Here is a 21,577-nt window from a genome sequence, read left to right on the forward strand (position 1 = left end):
TTCTGTGTCCTACATGGTCCCTATGGATAGGAACTGATTGGATGGCAACCAGGTTAGTGTAACAGTAACAGTTGTTTACAGTCATTTAAAATTTTAAATGAAAATTGTCAGTATTGATATTAGATATATTAAAGTTTATTCTACAAAATAAAATATCTTAGTAAAAGAGAAATGTTTTTGGTAAAATGTGTACAATGACTTTTAAAATTATTAATTTATCTTTAGTATATTGAATCAAGAATTAAATTTGGCATTTCAAGTCATCACAATTACAGTTCAATATATTTTTAGAATAAACCAAAATAAAAATGACATTACTTGAATAAGCATTTATTTTTGGAATTGGCAATTTTTTGATTCTCTTCTGGTTTGTAATCATCAATATACAATTTAACTTATTAGACTAGTTTATTAAAACTGGTAATTGCATTGATATCATTATAAATCTGCATCATAACAGGAGTCTAAATGGATTTATATTCTGAAAAGAAAGACTTTACAGATGAAGTTGTTGATTTCTCATTGCATAATAGGGTAAAGGGTCCAGTTTCCGGCTTCTAAACTCTTCTTGTAAGCCAGCAAAGACAGATGGGTTTTATTATTATAGAGACAGTAGTTACTCCCCTGATGATAGCTCTTCCCAGGGCTTAATCACGTGTAGCTAAAGAATTCTGTTTTTGGTCTGACCAAATTCATATGCTCCTTTTCAGATAGGAAGGACAGACAGTTGATGCATACCACTTAGGATAACCTTCCTATACTCAAACATACACCGTCACAACTCTACTCTTTGTCTTTTATCCAGGTTCATGAAGTTCAGGGCCTCATTGGTCTTGTATCTGCCCTTACTTTGTGGTGGAGCCCTACTGGTGAAGTGATTAAGAGCTCGGCTGCTAATCAAAATGTCGGTAGTTCAAATCCACCAAGCGCTCCTTGGAAACCCTATGGGGCAGGTCTGCTCTGTCCTATAGGGTTGCTATGAGTTGGAATCAACTTGACAGCAACAGGTTTGTTTTTTCTATTTTTTTGGTTTACTTTGTGGTACCGGTTACTTTAAAAAAGTTTAAAGTAAACTTTTTTTTTTTTTTTACTTTAGAGCACTGAAAATTTTTATACGTTGTTTGCCATGTGGCTATTAAATAGGAAATGAAAGCACTTAGTTAACAAAATCAAAAGCACAAGTTCAAGGAGGAGAGATTTGATGTTTATGTTCAATGCAAGGTAAATACATATGAACAAGTTATTTTTCCTGACTCAAAATGTCATGTAAACTATACTCTTAGGTTCAACTGTTAGATTCATTCAGTTTTGTTTATAAATGACTTTCTGGCTTAATATAATCAATATTTATTGCATTAATATGCAGTGAGCATGAATAGATGTTATCCCTTCAAGTTGCTTTCAAGTTAATGAGGTAAATATGCATAAAGAATCATTATCCACCATAACATGCAATAGAAGTTATTATAGAGATACAATTCTAACTGGAATAAAGGGGAGGAAGGTAACAGAAGGGACTTGATGGGTGATTTTCATAAGCAAAGGGGATAAATTTGATGTGTATTCCCTGGTGGCGTAGTGGTTAAGTGCTATGGCTGTTAACCAAGAGGTTGGCGGTTCGAATCCGCCAGGCACTCCTTGGAAACTCTATGGGGCAGTTCTACTCTGTCCTATAGAATTGCTATGAGTCGGAATCAACTCGACAGCAGTGAGTTTAGTTTTTTTTATTCTAGAGTAGAAGATAACACACACCAAGTGTAAGCTAAAAATGCAGAGGCTGAGCCAGGGAGAAATTGGCTGAGAAAAGAATATGTACTGTATTTGAGAAATTGTAAGTAATTAAGTTTAGCTGAGATACAGGAAATTGGAAAAAATACAATGGGAGCTGACACTGTAATCAACTTTACGTGAAATGCTGAGGAACTTGGACTTTATTTGGTAAGTAATGGGGAGCCATTCAGTGTTGTTAAGCAAAAGGACCTGGTGAGAATTATGTTATAACTAAATTCTTCTGGATCAGGGTGTAGGGTGTGTATGTGTGTGTGTAAAAACCAGAGTGAGTTGACTGTCCATGTGGGAAAAAAATGAAATTGGACTGATGCCTTACATCTTAAAATTTTGGGGTGAATTATAGGCATACATATAAAAGACAAAACTGTAAAGCATTTAGTAGATAATAGATAAAATATCTTCATGACTTCAGAGTGGGATTTCTTAAACAATTATTAAAATCTCTAGCCAAAAAGGAAAGTAGTGATAAATGTGTTATTATTAAAATTCTGTCATTTTCAATAATTAAAAATTTGACAGCACCAAATCTTGATAAAGAAGAATGATAGGAATTTTATGCACAGTTGGTGGAGGGTAAATTGGTGTCATTATTTTTGAGCAATTTGATATTATCTAATAATTTTGAGTTACGCATACACTTAAGAATTTAGAGGAATTTTTCCATGTATGCCATAGAACACATGCATGAGAATAGTCATAGCGGCTTTCTTAGTCATCTAACAAAAATGAAAACAATCCAAATGTCCATTTACAGGAGAAAGGATCAACACATTTAGGCATATTCATACAGCTGACTTCTATGCAGAAATAAACTATAACATCACGGAGCAGCACAGATCAATGACATAAATAAAATAAAATGTCGATTCTAAGAAGGAAGACACAAAATACATGTGATATGGTTCTATTTATATAAAAGTTAGCAAACTAGAAAATAATTGAACTAAATTGTTTAAGGATGCCTGTGTATATTTTAGGGAGTCCTGGTGGTGCAGTGGTTAAGAGCTCAGCTGCTAACTAAAAGGTTGGCAATTGGAATCCACCAGCTGCTCCTTGGAAACCCTATGGGGCAGTTCAACTCTGTTCTGTAAGGTTGCTGTGAGTTGGAATTGACTTGATAGCACACAAAAACAACATAAAGAATCCAGAGAAGTTATTATAGAGGCATAATTCTAACTGGAATAAACGAGAAGAATGTAACAGAAGAAGGGACTTCTTAAAATTTTTAAAAGTTTTGAGAAAGGCAAATGTGATTATCCTAAATGTTTGGATGCTGCTTGCTAAAAGGAGGGGGGAGAAGGTTGTGATTTCAGAGGGGCACAGAGAAACTCTAGAGTTCTGGCAATATTCTCTTCTTTGGTTTGCACTTATGTGAAGGAGCCCTGGTGATGCAGTGGTTAAGTACTCAGCTGCTAACCTACCAGCTGCTCCGTGTAAAAACGATGTGCAGTGTGTTTGCATAAAGATTACAGCCTTGGAAACGCTACGGGGCAGTTCTACTTTGTCCTGTAATGTTGCTATGAGTCAGAATTGACCATACAGCAATGGTAATGGGTAGTTATGTGACTCTTTCCTATAATTCATCAAACTATGTTATGCCCTTTCCTCTGATGCATTTTTTTTCTATAAAACTGTATAAAGAAAAAAAAAAAAACACTATAAGGAAACCAGTTAGTTGGCTATTGCTATGCTTCTGGTGAAGAGTAAAACAAAACAAAAAAACTAAACCCATTGCTGTCAAGTTGATTCTGACTCATGGTGACCCCTTGTGTGATAGAGTAGAGCTGCTCCATAGGGCTTTTTCTTGGCTGTAATCTTTATGGAAGCAGATTACCAGGACGTTCTTCCATGGTGCCACTGGGTGGGTTTCAACTGCCAACCTTTAAGTTAGCTGCTAGTTGCAAACTGTTTGCACTACCCAGAGGCCTCTGGTGAAGAGTTGTGTGCAGTTGGGTAAAAAGTAAAAAAAAAATAAATAAATAAACCCAAACCCAGTGGCATCTGGTCGATGCTGATTCATAGCAACCCTATAGGACAGAGTAGAAAAACTGCCTAATAGGGTTTCCATGGCTGTAAGTCTTTACAGAAGCAGACTTCCACATCTTTATCCCAGAGAGGCTAGTGGGTTCGAACCACTGACCTTTTGGTTAGCAGCTGAGCGCTTAACAACTGTGCCATCAGGGCTAGGCATTTAGGTAACTCCTATAAAAAAGGAGGTGGGGGGAAATCTTCAATACATTTTTTCATGGTTGGGTCACATGAGGCAAACTTACAAAATGTGGTGGAGCCCCTTGCACTGCAGAAGGAGGATGGTGAAGTTGGGAGAGCATGGGCTTTGGAGCTACACAGACCTGTGGCTGTGAAAACATTTGGATATTTACTAAGAGAATCCAAAGTTTCAACCTGGAAGTTACTAAGTTATATTGGATCTGCAAAAAAAAAAAAAACTTTCTGCCATCCATGCATGTAGGGGTCAAAGCGGAGGTCACCTAGAAGTTTAGTTTATTCATTAGAGGGCGATTTATACTTCTACACATGTGAATTGTGATTCTGAAACATAAAGACATGCACATCTTTTGGGAGTAAGAATTCTGAAGATCCTTAGTTCTTAAGTGTCTGGCCAGAGTCTGTTAGGGTAAATAGGTCTCTCTTCTGTTTTATGACATTTTAGAAATATTGTTTCACCATGCAGTAGCTTTGATCTTTATTATTTCAGTTCCACACATTTCTAAGGGTAGAGATTAATGTTACAAAGTTCAGAATCAAATGTAATGAGCAGAATCAAATTTTTCTCCCATGGTATCAGTCAAAGAACCAAGATCTTGACCCCAAGTTTGAACACCTTGGCTCTGCTATCAAAGTCAGAGCCCTACAGTATCACACACTATCTAGTACTATTCAACTGAATGAGGATTTGTTCATTCAAAAAGGTTTATTTTACTGAAATCCTTTTTGGTTGTTGTCAGTACAAGGTGAAGTGGAAAGTTGGAAATAATCCTGAAAAGTTGGTCAGCATAGGCAGCCAAACCAGATAATTAGGACAAAGCTGTACTCAGCACCATATTCTTAGAACTTGTAGAGTACAAATTATCTGCAGCTGTGGACAACTTCTAATATTTAAGCAATGGGCAGAAGTTTTACTTCTAACCCAAACTGTCTGGCTTGGCTCTCTCCACAAGCTGTAAGGCCAACTTTCCATTTTGTTTTGCTTTTTTACAGGCGTGGTCAAAATCTTCTGAACTAAAGAAACTGGATACTTTTAGTTCTTAATTTCGTAAAATAAAGCTGAAGTATTTAACAAGTTGTTTATTATTCATTGAGATATACTGTCTCTTAATAAATGGGTTAAATAATCAAAATATTAATTTTGTGTTTATTTGGAAATTGAGATCTGGAAGTAATTCTTCTAGCTCAAGGAAAAGAAGGAATGTTAATGCTGGAATTTAGCCAGATTTTTCTTGATAACTCTAAACAGACTAATTAAAAGAAAAGCTTTAATATTTTTCTCTGGGAGAGCTAGCTGGCCCTTACTCCCAGAGATCTTTATAGCTTAATAGATAAAATTTCTGGGAGAAAGAATATTAAGAAGATGAAAAATTAAAGAGAGAGAGAGTGCAAACTGGTATGAGTCTGGGAAAAGGAGTTAAAGATTTCTGGTAAGTGAAAAAAAGGCAAATGAGTGTTACCAAGTTTTGCTTTTTGGGACATCTGCCATGAAATGTGAAATCTAAAGGAAAAGTTACAAAGTGAAAAAAAGGATTAAATCATTACCAGTATGCACCCAAAAATACACCCTTAGCCATAAGAACTTCTTCCAGAATAATATATTTTCATTCTGGAAATATACTAGAAAAACTCTTCAAAACTAGGAAAAAAAAAAAAAAAATGCCAAGGCAGGGGAACCAGCTTGAGCTTCTCCCTTTAATTTTAAAGCTGGTCATTATTTTCAGTGTTTAGAGGATATCTGCAGCTGTAAATAATTTTCACTTCAACATTACAAGAAGGCTGAGTGAAATACTAGTAACAGCTGTAGGAGAACCAGAGAGAAGCGGAAGGTGAATTTTGACCTGTCATACAGTATCCAAGAAGTGAGTTTACTTCATATGTAGTGGACGGCAGGTAAAATTTATTTACAATAAAAGTTTTTTTGTTAAAGAACACACAGGTTTTCAAAAATAATCTTCTATATGTTAATTTTTACAATACTATTTTAAATATACTCATTGGAACTTGTAGAAAAAAAAAAGCCAATAATAAGAAGCCTTGCTACGTAGCATCCAAGGAGCCCTGGTGGTGCAGTTCTTAAATGCTCAGCTGCTAACCAAAAGGTAGATATTCACAACCACCAGCTGCTCTGTGGGAGAAAGATGTGGCAGTCTGCTTCTGTAAAGACTACAGGCTTGGAAACTCTGTGGGGCAGTTCTACTCTGTCCTGTAAGGTTACTATGAGTCGTAAATGACATGACAGCGATAGGTTTTGTTTTCGGTTACCTAGCATCCTAATATAAATTTATCTTAATAGTTAATTGATGCTAAGTATGATTATTTTTCGACAGCTCTGCTTTAAATGATTGTTTCTTAAAATCAAATGCAATGTTTCTCTAATAAAAACTATTCTTTCAAATGTATCAAATTGTAAAATACATTATTTATTAGCTATCATTAAGGATGAAGATTTTCAGAGATGTGAAATATTTTTTATTTTACAAGATAACTATATGAAATATAAGAATGTTTGATGTCTGGCATTAAAATATTTGAATGAAAAAACAGTAAGATGACATAACTGATTTTCACATTAGCACAGCACATAGTTTTGATAAAATGTCCAGACATTCCTTTTTTTGAACAAAACACAATAATAATAGCATAGTTATTCTACCCAAATACTGTATCATTTCAGTCATAAATTTTGCCTATCATTGAAATTTCAATTGTGTTTAAGAGAGAAAACAAAGGTTAACAAAAATGTAGACCTTTTCTTTGAATGGTACCTACAGGGTCACTGTAAGTAGGAATCAACACAATGGCAATGGGTTTTTTGGGGGGGGGTTATTAATTGTTAATGTGTCAGGTAAAAATGATCATAATGTCATTAGTTCAAACAATTTAAAATGTAAGCAGGTAGGGAATTTAAAAGGGATATTTTAGGTCCTTTCTTCTCCAGAGTGACTGGTGGCTTCACACCACCAGCCGTTTGGTTAGCAGGTGAGCACTTAGCAACTGTGCCACCAGGGTTCCTTAGCAAGGAGAGTAGAAAAATTAAATTGTGTGTCATGTAATGCTACAAAATAGGGGTGTGGATTTTTTGAAAGACTTGTGAGGCTGGGCATTTTCTAATAATTTAGAAAACTGTGATGGTCAACTTTGGGTATTAACTTGGCTTGGCTACCCAGTTACTTAATCAAACAGTAATCTAGGTGTTGCTGTGAAGGTATTTTGTAGACATGGCTGACATCTGTAGTCAGTTTACTTTAAGTAAAAGGGATCACCCTCGATAATGTGGGTGGGCCTCATCCAATCAGTTGCATGCCTTAAAAAGCAACAGCTGAGATTTTCCAAAGAGGAGGAAACTCTGCCTCAAGGCTGCAGCATTATCTCCTGCCTGTTTCTAGCTTGCCCACCTCTCAGGATTTCAAACATGCCAGCCCTCACAGTCCTGTGAGCCAATCATTGGATTTGTGAGGCTCTTGCTCTAACGAGACCAATTCCTCAGTCAGGAAAGCGCCATTGTCACAAATCTGCACACAGGTTCTCTGGCTCCTGTAAATATGTAGTGTTACGGGTGTGGGATCCCTTTATCAGAGTACTCTTCATAGCACATCTAGTTCTTTAGCTCAAACATACCTCTCTGAAGGAAAACCAAAGCTCAGGTGGCCTTATGGTCTTTGCTACATCTCTAACAAAGCCTATTCTGTTTTCGCTGAATGGCTCTGATATGTATATACGTTCTTATCACTGTACATGACAGTAATCTGTCCAGCCCCACTCCACCCCAATCTGATATTAGCATAGCCACAGCAGCTCTCTTCTGTTATTATTTTCATGAAATATCTTTTCTTTTTCCTTTTAATCTCTTTTATCTTTGAATCTAAAGTGAGTCTCTTATAGACAGCATATAGATGGACCTTTTTAAAAATCCGTTATGCCAATATTTGCCTTTTCTTTAGACAGTTTAGTTCATTTATATTTAAAGTAATTATTGATATGGGGGGACTTTTGCCACTTTTCTGTATGTTGTTGTTAAGTACTATTGAGTCAGCTCTGACTCATGGTGACCTTATGTACAACAGAATGCAATGTTGACAGGTCCAGCACCATTCTTACAATATTTGAGCCCGTTGTTGCAGCCACTGTGTCAGTCCATCTCATTGAGGGTTTTCCTCTTTTTTGCTGACCCTCTGATTAACCAAGCATGGTGTCCTTCTTCAAGGTTTGGTCCCCCCTGATAATGTGTCCAAAGTAAGCAAGATGAAGTCCTCACTCCTAAGGAGCATTCTGCTACACTTCCTCCAAGACAGATTTGTTCATTTTTCTGGCAGTCCATGTATATTCAACATTCTTTGCCAACACCATAATTCACATGTGCCAGTTCTTCTTCTGTCTTCCTTTTTCATTGTCCAGCTTTCACATGCCTACGAGGCAATTGAAAGGATCATGGCTTGGGTAGGGTGCACTTTAGTCCTCAAAGTGACATCTCTGCTTTTCAAGATTTTAAAGAGGTCTTTTACAGCATATTTGCCCAATGCAATACTTTTTTATTGTTTGCTGCTTCCATGGGAATTGATTGTTGATCCAAGGAAGATGAAATCCTTGAAAATTTTGATATTTTCTCCATTTATCATGGATGTTGCTTATTGATCCAGTTGTGAGGATTTTTGTTTTCTTTATGGTGAGGTGTAATCCATTCTGAAGGCTATAGTTTTTTATCTTCATCAATAAGTGCTTCAAGTCATTTTCACTTTGGACACGCAAAGTTTTGTCATCTGCATATTTGAAATTGCTAATGATTCTTCCTCTAATTCTGATGCCACATTCTTACTCATTGTAGCCCAGCTTCTCAAATTATTTGCTCAGCATACAGATTGAACAAATATGGTGAAAGGCTACAACCCTGACACACACCTTTTTTGATTTTAAATCATGCAGTATCTCCTTATTCCATTCAAACGGCTGTCTCTTGATCCACATCCAGGTTCTGCATGAGCATAATTAAATATTCTGGATTTTTCTCAGCGATATCCATATCTCGTTAAAATCCACAGAGTCAAATGCCTTGCATAGCCAATAAAACGTAGGTAAACATCTTTCTGGTATTCTCTGTTTTCAGCCAAGATCCATCTGACATCTGCAGTGGTATCCCTAGTTCCACACCCTCTTTTGATTCCAGCTTGAATTTCTGTCAATTCCCTGTTGATGTCTGGCTGCAGCTGTTTTAGAATTATCTTCAGCAAACTATACTTGTTTGTGATATTAATAGCATTGATAGTTTCTGCATTCTTTTGGATTACCTTCTTTGGGATGGGCATAAATATGGATCTCTTCCAGTTGATTGGTCACGTAGCTGCCGTCCAAATGGTTTAAACACTTGACTGATAACTGAAAGATTAGAAGTTTGAGTCCAGTAAGAGGCATCTCAGAAGAAAGGCCTGGTGATCTTCTTGTAAAAAACAGGCCATTGAAAACCCTGTGGAGTACAGTTCTACTCTGACACACATGGGGTTGCCATGAGTTGGAATTGACTTCATGGCAACTGGAAAAAGTTTATCATCTGGAGTAATTAGCTAACAATATCTGGAAACAAAAAAAAATTTCTTAGACGATCATGGGGATCATGGTTGGTAGTCTGCTTTGTGCTTATTTATATTTTCTAATGTCTTAAACATTTAGCACTCAATAATAATATTTTTACACAAAATATTTTTAAGATTGCAGGAAATGAATACGAGAATGAGAGAGTGGACAGAAAGAACTTGGACAGACAATTTTTTCTCACCGAAGTCAAGATTCTTTATCTATAAAATAAAGATTTTGCTGTATCAGTTGCTTGGCAAAGTACTCTCTAAGGTCTGAGGATTCTGTGGATTATGCCCCAGGGACTTTGTTTAAGGAAATTAAATGTGAGGAAAATTTCCAAGTGGGCTGGCATCCAAATCCTCCCCCAGTTATTAGTGGAGAAGTTCCTCTTTTGACACTGAAGAGTAAATGTTTTTGTGAAAAATTTAGGATTCCATTACTTAAAAAAAAAAAAAAAAATTGAAACCCAAGGTGTTACAGAATTTCTAAGGGTAATTCTGACTATATGCTGTGAAAATGTTACAGTATAATTATTATTTTGTTATTTTTCAAATTGCTTAGTATGTCATCTGAGCTGGGCCTGTATAATGATTTGGGGAGTAGATTGCAGACAAATGTCTTGGGTTATGGGTATTAGAAAAGATTTTTATTACACAATCTATCTGTGAGTCCTTGTATATTAATTGAAGTGATAATATATGTTAATTTCAAATTTTAATATCAAGAGATTATACTAATCACGTTGTGCAACCATCACCAATATCTGTTGCCAGATTTTCCGTCACCATAAACAGAAACCCAATGCTTTTGATGTTTAGAAATTTCCAAAAATGCCTTGTCTGATACTAGCACTCTTTCTTGATTTTAGCCCTGTTAGGGGTTTATTTTTTAAATAACAACAATAAAACTTTTATGTTTGTCATTGAGAATTGAGGTGTGAGGAGAGAAAAATGTATATGTCAAGCCTACTATGTTAAACTGAAGTCTACTGAAACCATTTATGAGTTTTGTGTAATACCTTGTTTTGGGTTCGAAAACTGATACTCAAAACTAAATTACAATTTTTTTTTTTTTTTGCTCTGTCTCAAAGGAAATTTTATAGCTATTCTAATGGGGCTTTGTTGAATTGTGATTTTTTTTTTTCCTGTCTTATTTATAAATTTTTTTTTTAATCCTTGAGCTACATTGATTTACCCTGAATATACTGTAAAATTCTAATATTTAGTAAGGAACTTCAAGCCTGGTTAATGTCTTGATAATAATGCATATTACTAATAAATTAAAGGGTAATATCTTGATAATAATGCAAGTTACTAATAAATTAAAGGCTAATAGAATACAGTAATTTAAGAATTCATGTCAGACTTGATACCATTTTTATTAAAGAGTATATTTTGTCATTAAAAAGTTATATTCTTATAACATGCAAAATACTATTTCCTAATTTTATTATAATTATTACATTCATTATTATATGTGTCTTATTTTCCAAAAAAAAAAAAAAAATTTTTTTTTTTTTTTTTTTTTTTATCTTAGTGAAGTTAAGTAAATGGCCTAACATGGGTAACATGTTGGGGCCATGACCAAGCTTGGATCTCTTAGAGCTTGGTTCACATTACCTTAAAGCAGTAAAAAAAAAAAAAAAACAAACCACTGCCATCAAGTCAATTCCGACTCATAGTGACCCTATAGGACAGAGTAGAACTGCCCTATAAAACCAAACCAAACCAAACCCAGTGCTGTCGAGTCAATTCTGACTCATAGCGACCCTATAAAGCATTACTATTTTAGAAACTTTTATTGTGTTCTGCCCATAGCTGTAGTACATTACCCAAAAATGACAATGACTTACTATATAAGGGAAAGAATTTTTATTCTTTCACAGATTATAGGAAATTCTGTTTCATAAGAGTTCAAATAGACAAGTAAACAACAGGGAACACGCAAAAAAGTGAAAGAAAACTTGTGTGCTTTGTGGAAAAAAGTAATTCATAAACATTAGCAAGTAGTGGTTTAACATTGGTACCCAGAATATTTATTAAAATTAATCAGAACAAGTATGCACTGAGAAGGATTAGTTCTGTTTTGAAAGAGATTATTTAGCAAAGGGTGTTTAAATGGTTGTAGTGTAAAGATTCAGAAATGTGATGTTTTCTAAATCAGCTCAATAAATTTTTTTATTTGTAGTATTTTTTTATGTAATATGTAGATTGTCTTTCCTTAGTGATGACAATAAAATTGCAATTTAATATTATTCTTGACTAGCATAAAGCACTTTTTATTAATTCAGTGACTATTAAGTTGTGTTCTTTTGAAGAAACAAAACAGTGCTTCTTTTTATCAGTTTATATGTATCAAGGAGATCTTTTTGTTTCTGTGTATGTGTTAATCCTGGAGTTACACTTACTAAGAAAAATCAAAGACTACGTCCCTGCATTTGAAATGTGCTTTGTAGAGGCCTGTGTGTCTGATGTCAGCACTATTTTCTGAATTTATAAAATGGGGAAAAAAACAAAACAAAAAAATAGAAAAAAAAATGTTAGGAGTAATTTAAAAGCCACCAAACAATTATTCAATCTTTTAAAGATAGTACCTTTCAACTTAACTTCCTCTGCAACTTGTCGACTTCTGATGTATTCACATTTCCTTATGCATTTGATATGCTGATACATACAGACTACACGAGTGACTGTGCTTGAAAGATGTGAGTTGCGAGCGTGTGTGTGTGAGAGAGAAAGAGTTAGTTTTAGCATGATAAATCTTAGAGATTGTCTAGTCCAATTTCCTGAAAATACAGCTTGGAAAGATGGAGTCACTTCATCTTACCCAGGATCACAAAGCTGACAGCTGGTTATTAGCAAAGCTAAGCCATGTCTTAGTCTCATCTTTCCATTGCACCATCAGTCTAAACAGTGATTCTCAACTTGTATGGTTCTCAAATGGAAGGGGACATTTGGCAATGCCTGAAAACATTTTTGGTTATAACAGCGGGGTGGGGTGGGGGGGCGGATACTACCAGCACCTACTGGGTAGAGCCCAGGGGTGGTACTAAACACCTGAGTGCTGAGATTTGAGAAACTCTTTCGAAAAGAGAAGTACATCATATTGTTATTAACTAAGGGAAAAATGGCTGACCATTTAGTTCTACTATGAGCTGGATTGAAATCCAGTGGTTAATTTTTTTTAACCCTAATTGTGTAAAATATCTTACGGTTAATACAAAACATTTTCTGCTGGGCCATTATCTCATAAGTATGTATTCCCAAGTAAAGCTCCTGACATGTTGAAAGCTGAGTTCACAGACCTGCTTGTAAGCCTAAGCAATATGTCACATTGGTTTTGTTGGGGCCTAAGTGGTGGATAAGGAGCCTGGGTTGTGCAGTGGTTGAGCACTCAGCTGCTGACCAAAAGGTCAGTGGTTCGAACCTACCAGCCGCTCTGCGGGGGAAAGATGTGGCAGTCTGCTTCTGTAAAGATTACAGCCTTGGAAGCCTTGTGGGGCAGTTATGAGACTGTCCTATGGGTGGCTCTGAGTTAGAATCTACTTGATGGTAACAGCTTTGGTTTTTGTTTTTTTAAGTGGTAGATACCAGGACAAGATCTCAACCATGAAGCTGTGACTTAGAGAGGTGATAAAATAAACTATATCATCATGCTTCTATTTGTTTAATGCTCATATTTAGAATAAGAAAAACTGATTTTAAACTATTTTCTAGGCGTTATAGTTAGGCCAACATAGCAACTTTTTTGAAAAATAATTACCGCCAACAATAAGTGCTAAGTGCCAGTGTTAAACACTGTTGTAGATACTTTATATCCATTGCCCCTTAATACTTTGAGTATCTCCATAGGTTATAATATTAATTTTATAATTGAAGGGACTGAGGCTCAGAAATGTATCTGTCTGAGCACATAACCTGTGAGAGGCAGAACTGGTGCTTGAACCCAGATCTGACCTCAGGGACTCTTCTGTCTCACTATGTTATATCGTAGATCAGATTTATTTTTCTTAAAAACTTCTCTGAAATTTTCCCTCAGTTGACATGAATAAAATTTACTTTGTGTTACAATTTATACATTTTAATGGGAAATATATGTTACATTTGTAAAGAAGTTGTAAAGACATTGGGAGACAATAATTCCTGTAATAGTAAGAGGGAAGAAAATATTACTTTCTATAATTCGTATAAAACTCATACATTGACATCTGGATTTATGTGACTGATGTGTGTGGGTAGGCATAAGTTAGTTTAATAAAAGAAACTGACTTTTCCAGCTGGGACTCTCTTGGTTAATGAAGGATGTATTTGTAAAGTCAGAGCTGTATTCAGTGATTTTATGTATGTACTGTCCTTTCAAATCACCTAGTATGTTTCAATCAAAACCAAAATTGCCTTGATGGAAATTTTGAGTTACCTAGGCAGTTATGTGTAGCTTTAGAATAATTCTACAATATTGTTAAAATCATCAAAAGTGTAGCGGTTAAAAGTACATCTGAACTCAAATAGTTACTAAGGTTCACAGAAAATTATTTGTCTTTGTGGGTATTATGGATTCAAGTAAGAGTCTCGTGTCTGATGTTGGCAAAAGTAGGGGGAAAAAACCAGTGTTATGAGTAATTTAGTAACCACCATACAATTATTCAATATTTTAAAGATACATCTTTCCAACTTACTTTCTCTACAACTTATGCAATTCTGATGTATTCTCATTATTTTATTCAATATTTTTCTAGACCATTTATTTATCCATCTATACTTTCATTCACTTATCCATTAATTTACTTGCTTATTTGCAAAACTGAGAATTCAGAGACAAATAGGATAGTATTTTTAAAGAAATGCACAGTTTGTTGAGGAAACAAATAATTGCATGAATATAGCCTTTGGCTGTAGCAGAAACTGCTTCTCTTGGAATTAGGACCCTCCTCACAGAGATGGTGAGAGATAACTGTAGAATTAGGTAAAGTCTTCTGTGGGAGTCTTCAATTACATGACCTCTTCTGGATGCCTCCAATCCATGCTTGGGATCTGGAGTAAAACTAGTTTTTTTGTTTTTCCTGTTGTGTTACAGCTTTTTTATTAGCCTGTAGCTTTCATTCTAAATAGTAAGAAGAAACCAGAAGAAAGGGGATTAACCAGATTAAGGTGCTTTTCCGTCCATATCCAAAAGCCTCCAGAGCCATGCAGGCCAGGGCTGGAACAGCATCACCAGACCAATAATGCCCACAGCACCTTCTGCCATTCTGAATGGGTAGCTTCTATCCTCATGGCCACCTCATATTTAAAGATGGCTTCTCCACCTCCAGCCTCCCATCCTTGTTCAAGGCAGGAAAAAGAAGAAAAAGGTGAAAATGAACGGAATGATGTCTGTATCAGGAAAGTAAAACTTTTCCAAAAATGCCCCTTAGACTTCTACTTGTGGCTAATTGGTATGGGCAGCTGGAGAATGCCTTCATCTTCACGTGATTGTCTTCCCTCTGTGTCTGTCTCTATCTGTTCTGGTCTTTTTATAAAGGTACTAGTCTTACTGGGCTAGGGCCCACCTGATGACAGGATGACCTCATTTTAACTAATAAGGCCTTTAAAGATCCTATTTTCAAACAAGGTCACGTTCACAGGTACTAGGGGTTACAGCTTCAACATATCTTTTTGGGGGTCACAATTCAACCCGTAACACCCCTCATTGCTTGTTATCAAATATGAAGCATTAAGATAATTACGATTTTTGTGTATGTACATGGTATAAGCCCTGGTTTATTAGTGTAACTTTTGAATAGATGGAGACACTGGTTAATCTTGTTTCTGTGATGCCGGAAGGTACCATGAATCAATCAACAATTTGTGAGCCAGACTTGAAAATAAAGACCAGGCAGGACACTTACTCCACTATCTTACTCTAAGGGAAGTGGGGTGATGGGTGGACAAAGAGCTGGAAGCTCTCTTGAGAAAGCTGTCAGTGAGACAAAGCTCTCCATGTATACTAAGTTTTACTGATCAGTATTTTATAAACTTGCCAGCAAAAAAATGACATGGTAAGACAAAAACATGATGGGCGTGGGTTCAAAAGTTATGAGAGGAGATAAAGTAGAGCTACACAGCCAATTCTTTCAAGTATTACAGCCAGCCAGCGCCATCGAGTCAATTTTGACTCATAGTGACCCTAGAAGTGAATTATTATATTTGAAGGGTGAAGAGAAATAAAGATTCAGGAATGATAAAGAGTATCATTTAAGATTGGGAATACAAGATACTGTAGAGATTTTGGAAGAAATGTTAATACATCCAGTTTTTGGATATTGTTGTGGATTTAAATGGCTCCTGGTGAATATTATTGTAAGACTGTTAGAAATACATATCTGAAGCTTGATAAACTGCTGTGTGCTGATCATATGTACCTGGGAATTGTATGTATGGCAAAATAAGCCACAGAGACAGAAGATGCAGAGTGAGAAACGGACCAGTGGTAGAGCCTTGGAGGTATTCCGCCACTGATGGGAAGGGAAATAAGTAAAGGAGGGTGTCAAGGACTTGAAGTTATCAGCAAAATAGGAAAAAAAAAAAAAAAAAAAAACCCAGGAAAGTTGTGTTACGAAGATCGAGAAGAGCATGTTTTGCAAAGAAAATATTTGTCAGGAAGGATAAAACCTTCAGATATTTCAAGCAGTGTGAATACTGTAAATGGGGCATGGAACCAGATATCTATGATTGGAAATACTTTGTAACTCTTGCTGAAGTCTGAGAGGAACAAATTTCGGGCAGGCATGTAATTCAGGAGGACACTGCAGTGATCCAACCACAACCTGTCTATTGGTTTGTCGTACTGTTCTGACTTCCATGTTGCTGGAAGCTGTTCCACCAGTATTTCAAATAACAGCAAGGTCACCATTGTGGACAGGTTTCAGTGGCGCTCCCAGACTAAGATAGGCTAGGAAGAAAGGCTTGACAATCCGCTTACAAAAATTGTTGTTGTTAGTTGCTGTTGAGTCAGTTCTGACTTGTAGCGACCCTGTGTACAACAGAATGAAACACTGACTGACCCTGTACCATTCTCAGAACCATTGTTATGTTTGAACTCACTGTTGCATTCAGTGTGTCAGTCTATCTCGTTGAGGGTCATCCTTTTCTTTGCTGACCCTCTATCAAGCATGATGTCCTTCTCCAGGGACTGGGCCCTCTAATAACATGTCCAGAGTATGTAAGATGAAGTCTCACCATCCTTACTTCTAAGAAACATTCTGACTGTACTTTTTCCAAGACAGATTTGTTCATTCTTCTGGCAGTACATGGTGTATTCAGTATTCTTCACCAACACTGTAATTCAAATGTGTCAATTCTTCTGTCTTCCTTATTCGTTGTCCAGCTTTTGCGTGCATATGAAGCAATTGAAAATACCATGGCTTGGGTCAGGGGCATCTCAGTCCTCAAAGTGGCATCTATGCTTTCTTAACACTTTAAGAAGGTCTTTTGCGGCAGATTTGCCCAATGCGGTACATCATTGACTGCTGCTTCCATAGGTGTTGTGGGTCCAAGTACAATGAAATCCTCGATAATTTCAATATTTTCTCCATTTAACTCTATGTTGCTTATTGGTCAATTTGTGAGGATTTTTGTATTCTTTATGTTGAGGTGTAATCCATATTGAAGGCTGTAGTTTTTGATCTTCTTCAGTAAATGCATCAAGTCTTCTTCACTTTAAACAAGCAAGGTTGTGTTATGTGTGTATTGTAGGTTGTTAATAAATATTCCATCAGTCCTGATGCCGTGTTCGTCATATAGTCCAGCTTCTTGGATTATTTCCTCAGCATGCAGATTGAATAAATATGGTAAATGGATACAACCCTGACACATACTTTTCCTGATTTTAAACCATGCACTACCCCTTGTTCAGTTCAAAAAACTGTGTCTTGTTCTATGTACAGGTTCCTCATGAGCACAATTAAATGTTCTGGAATTCCCATTCTTCACAGTATTATCCATAATTTTTTATGATCCATGCAATTGAACTTACAAAACATAGTCAATGAAAACCATATGGATCACAACAGAATATTATCTGACGTAGTGCTGGAAAATGGCCCCTTAGGTTGGAAGGCACTCAGAAAACACTGTGGCTGTGACACTGGACTTAAGCATACTGTGGATTGTGAAGATGGTGCAGAACCAGGTAGCATTTTATTCTGTTGTACATGGGCTCACCACGAGTCAGAGCCTACTCAGTGGCAACTAACAACAGCAGTGATCCAGGTGGAGTCTGACAGTGGTCTGAATAAGGGTAATTAGTAATGAGAAAAGAGAGGACTGGGTCATTTATTGAATTAAAATAAAAAGGAAGTTGTGCTTCACTGGATATAGGATAGAAAGAGTCAAGAATGATTTCTAGAATTTTTCTTTAGCAAATTAAGATTGGGTTGGCATTTATTGAAATAAACAACACAGCAGGCCCATGGAGAGATGATAGCTTCAGTTTTAGATGTGTCGATTTGGACGTATCTGCAGTGCTTTCTAGTGGAAGGATGTAGTGTGTAGATACGTATCAGCGTTGGGAATTAAGAAGAGGATTTAGCCCAAATGTAGATATTTGGAAGTCATCTGAAAAAAGAGATGGCAATTGAAACCACGAGGTTGTGTGACATAATCCAGAGAGAGGATATAACTGTACACAGGAACAAGGCCCTGATGTCTACCAAGGGATGAGAGGAGTAAAAGGGTACCACCAGACAGTGAGGCGAGGCAATGACAATGGCTGAGAGGAATACCAAGAGAGTTTTGTGCCAAGAGAAGAGCCTTGATAGAGGTGGTAGCATCAAAGCTGTGTAGAGGTCAAGTAGAATGAGGACTGAGAGTCCCTTACAGACTTTAAAAAACAAAGAGTTTGTGTGTGTGCATGTGTGTTTACTGAGAAGAGTCACTTGGTGCAGTGAAGGAAGTGGAAGGCAGATGAAATGGGATTATTGTCTGGGAAGAGCTCTTTGAATCATCTGACCATGAAGGGGAGGACAGTGGCACCTGGAAGTGAATATGGTATTGAGGGAAGCTTGTTTTGCTGTTTTTTTTTTTTTTTTTTTGGCTGAAGCACTTACTGAGACTGAAATCTCGTGGGGAAGATCCAGAAAAGAGGGTGCGTTCAAGGACATAGGAGAGAAAATCTTGATATAGCATGTTTCTAGAAAAGATAAGGCAGAAAGAGAACCTGAGTTCAAAATGTTCGTCTTTTTACATGACAGTTTTCACCCTGTCCAATTGTATCAGAAGTGAGGTAAGGATACTGTTAAGTAGACATAGATGATGATAGAATTGCTAATGGGCTAAGAACAACCCTCCGAATTAAAACTGAGGAACAAAATAAATTGACTGGACAGCAACTGGTTGATTGGTTTGGGTTACTCCCTAACTTCGAAATGCTGTCTTCATGCTATTATTAAGGAGCATACTGATTGTGTTTCTTTTGCCCTTTTCCCTTTTACTTTGGGCGTTTGTGCTGTTTTAACCAGGGAAGCTGTTTTATGTGGTCTGCCATCACCCTTTTGTCAGAACACTTCCTGACAGCTGAATCATGTCACTGGAAAGCCACTTGGTGTTTTTCCCTGGGGAAAGGGGCCAGAGAACTCCCACTGGGGCCCTGGGGACGGCAACTCACAGTTCCTGCCAACATGACTGAGATCAAGCGTTTTGACATACAGTTTTTGAGCCATGGTGTCTGTATTCAAGTATTGTATTAAACAGTACCTGTTTTGTTTTTTTCTTGACAATCTAATAAAAATTAGATCGGGCAGGTGATATTTTCTATTGTTCCTGTGATCTGCAGTAAAATCTTCCTTTAAATCTTTTGCAGACAGGTACTTTATCGTATTTTTGTTTTGCCATTTTGATTTTTTTTCTGTTATTGCAAGTTATACCTGTCATTATTAAACATAAGCAAATTTGTGAATGAAGTCATGGGTGTTTTCTTCCCTTTTCACTTACTGCCCATAGTTTTAGAGGGCTGGGATGTAAAGTTGTGGATAGCTGTACTTATACTTAGTTGGGAGACATTAAAAATGATTTTATTTTGGTTCGCTCACTTGTGTTCCAAAGAGGGTGTTGCGGTATTGGTTTTGATAAAACTTTAGAACCAATGGGAATCCTTTTGGATTTAGTGTGGAATGGCCTTAATGCTGCAAATAATCCTGTTGGCCAGGGCCCCAGAGCTATACAGATGAGAAAAGGATGCAGGAAATTCTGTTGTTTACACATATGTCTAACAGTGAGCCGCTAGAGCCGCCCAGCAAGCCCAGAGGGTAAGAGTGTTTAATAACCTTGTGGTTTTCTATTTAATTTTTATACTTTCCTGCTGGGGCAGAGTGTATGTTGTTCTCAGAGCAGGGAAAAAGCCAGTTGCTTGTAAGATGCAGAGCAAAACTACTGTAGGTCTGTGAAACAGAAGGGTTTGGTGTTCTTTTTCAAGTGGACTTGATTTCTGCCCTTCCCTTTCCATTTCTCCACTGTTGGTGTTATTTATCCTGACAGCATGTCACACATTTCCTGTCTTTAAAAAATAACTGTGTACTAAACAAACTCAGGTAAGAATTTCAACTCTAAATCTAGACAGTGATATAAGACGTTGTTATTAAAACCTTGTCTTATAGTTTCAAATGAATATGTGCTAATATGTTTTAAGTAATCTATATTCTTAGAGTTTAAAGAAAAAAAGAAGTGAAATTTTTATGCAACCCTCATAGGTATGCCTCATGCAATTAGCATTTTTATTCTGCTTGTCCTCATGCTGCATTCCTGTCACTGTTACAGAAAGTGATACTTCAGACTTAGTACTAATACTGATTTCTTTACATAAATTTCTGGGGTAGTATGGAGGAGGCAAGGACACAGAACAAAGCCCTATGCATAATAAGGAATAAATGAACATTTAACTATGTAGAAGGCAATTACAGAACTGAAGGAAAAATGCTGTAAATTATGGAGAAGTATTTGCTTATGTTTTTTGCAAAGATAAATTGTGGCATGAACGTTGAGCAGGTAAGTCTATTCAATGGAAGTATAAAAAAATTCTTAAAACAAAAAATTGCAATTAGAAATATGTAACATATGGCATTGAAATACACAAAGACATTTCTTGCTATTCTCATGTATGTCAACACTAGTTTTTCTGTTTTCTAAAATCTTTTTAATAACTTCTGATAATCTTTTTGTGGGAGAAGGTGTTGTAACAGTTACTGATTAAATGATTTGTTGTTCATAAATTCTTTTGCTGTCAATAAAGATCCTCATATATACATAAAAATTCATAAATTCTAACTCCCCCCCCCCATATTTTAATGAAGGTATTAAATTAGAAAGGAATCTTGAGAGGCTAGTGATATGTATATAAATTTTGGATGATTTTGTGTATTGATTTGAAATACTAGTAAATCTGTTTGAATGACATTTAGAAAAATGCTTTATGTTAATTTTTTTCAAGAACATTTAAAGAAATAGTATTCGTGTGAAATAGTACATTCTTCATATGTCTTCAATGGATTCAGTAAGTCCCTGACCACTGGGACAGAGCTTCTTGGGGCCTTACTGTGGATGTGGCCTCAAAATAACTTACAAGACTCTTCATCTAATCATTAGAGCCACAAGGATAATAATAATTATTAAAAATACAGACAATAATCTCAGCCGAGCTCTTTTTAAAGAAACATCTCCCATGCTGACCTTACAATGTCAGTTGAATTTTGCCATTATGCAGAATCTTCAAAAATTCCCTTTTTATAAGGAATTTTAGGGCTAGAGAAATTTGAGAAACGTTGAAAGAGATGTCTGACTTCCTGAACTGAGTCTTGAAAAATCAGTGGAAATTGGATAGTTGGTGAGAAAAAAAAAAAGAGTATTCTACTTTAGTGAAGAAGTTGAAACCAAGGGTTTGGAGGCCTGAGTTATCATAATGTGGGGAAAGATAACGGTAAGTCATCAGCCTGATGAAGCAGAAAAAAATACATCTCTGTAAG

At 36.3% G+C, this 21,577-nt stretch overlaps 1 protein-coding gene across 8 annotated transcripts in view; it reads left to right on the forward strand.

Annotated features, from left to right (window-relative positions):
• Positions 1-21,577, forward strand: part of CCDC102B (coiled-coil domain containing 102B) — a 453,215-nt gene that overhangs the window by 35,022 nt on the left and 396,616 nt on the right. For 3 of the 8 annotated variants that reach the window (XM_049901990.1, XM_049901998.1, XM_049901999.1), the window contains exon 1: positions 720-1,007. The gene's annotated coding sequence lies outside the window, so the exon portion shown is untranslated. Of the gene's footprint in view, positions 1-719; positions 1,008-1,096; positions 1,222-19,464; positions 19,868-19,889; positions 20,150-21,577 lie in introns of those variants that run through there. The other 5 variants (XM_049901993.1, XM_049901991.1, XM_049901994.1 and 2 more) reach the window with 4 other exon arrangements.

The sequence above is a fragment of the Elephas maximus genome, chromosome 11 (genome assembly GCF_024166365.1).
Source record: "Elephas maximus indicus isolate mEleMax1 chromosome 11, mEleMax1 primary haplotype, whole genome shotgun sequence".
Classification (NCBI taxonomy): domain Eukaryota; kingdom Metazoa; phylum Chordata; class Mammalia; order Proboscidea; family Elephantidae; genus Elephas; species Elephas maximus.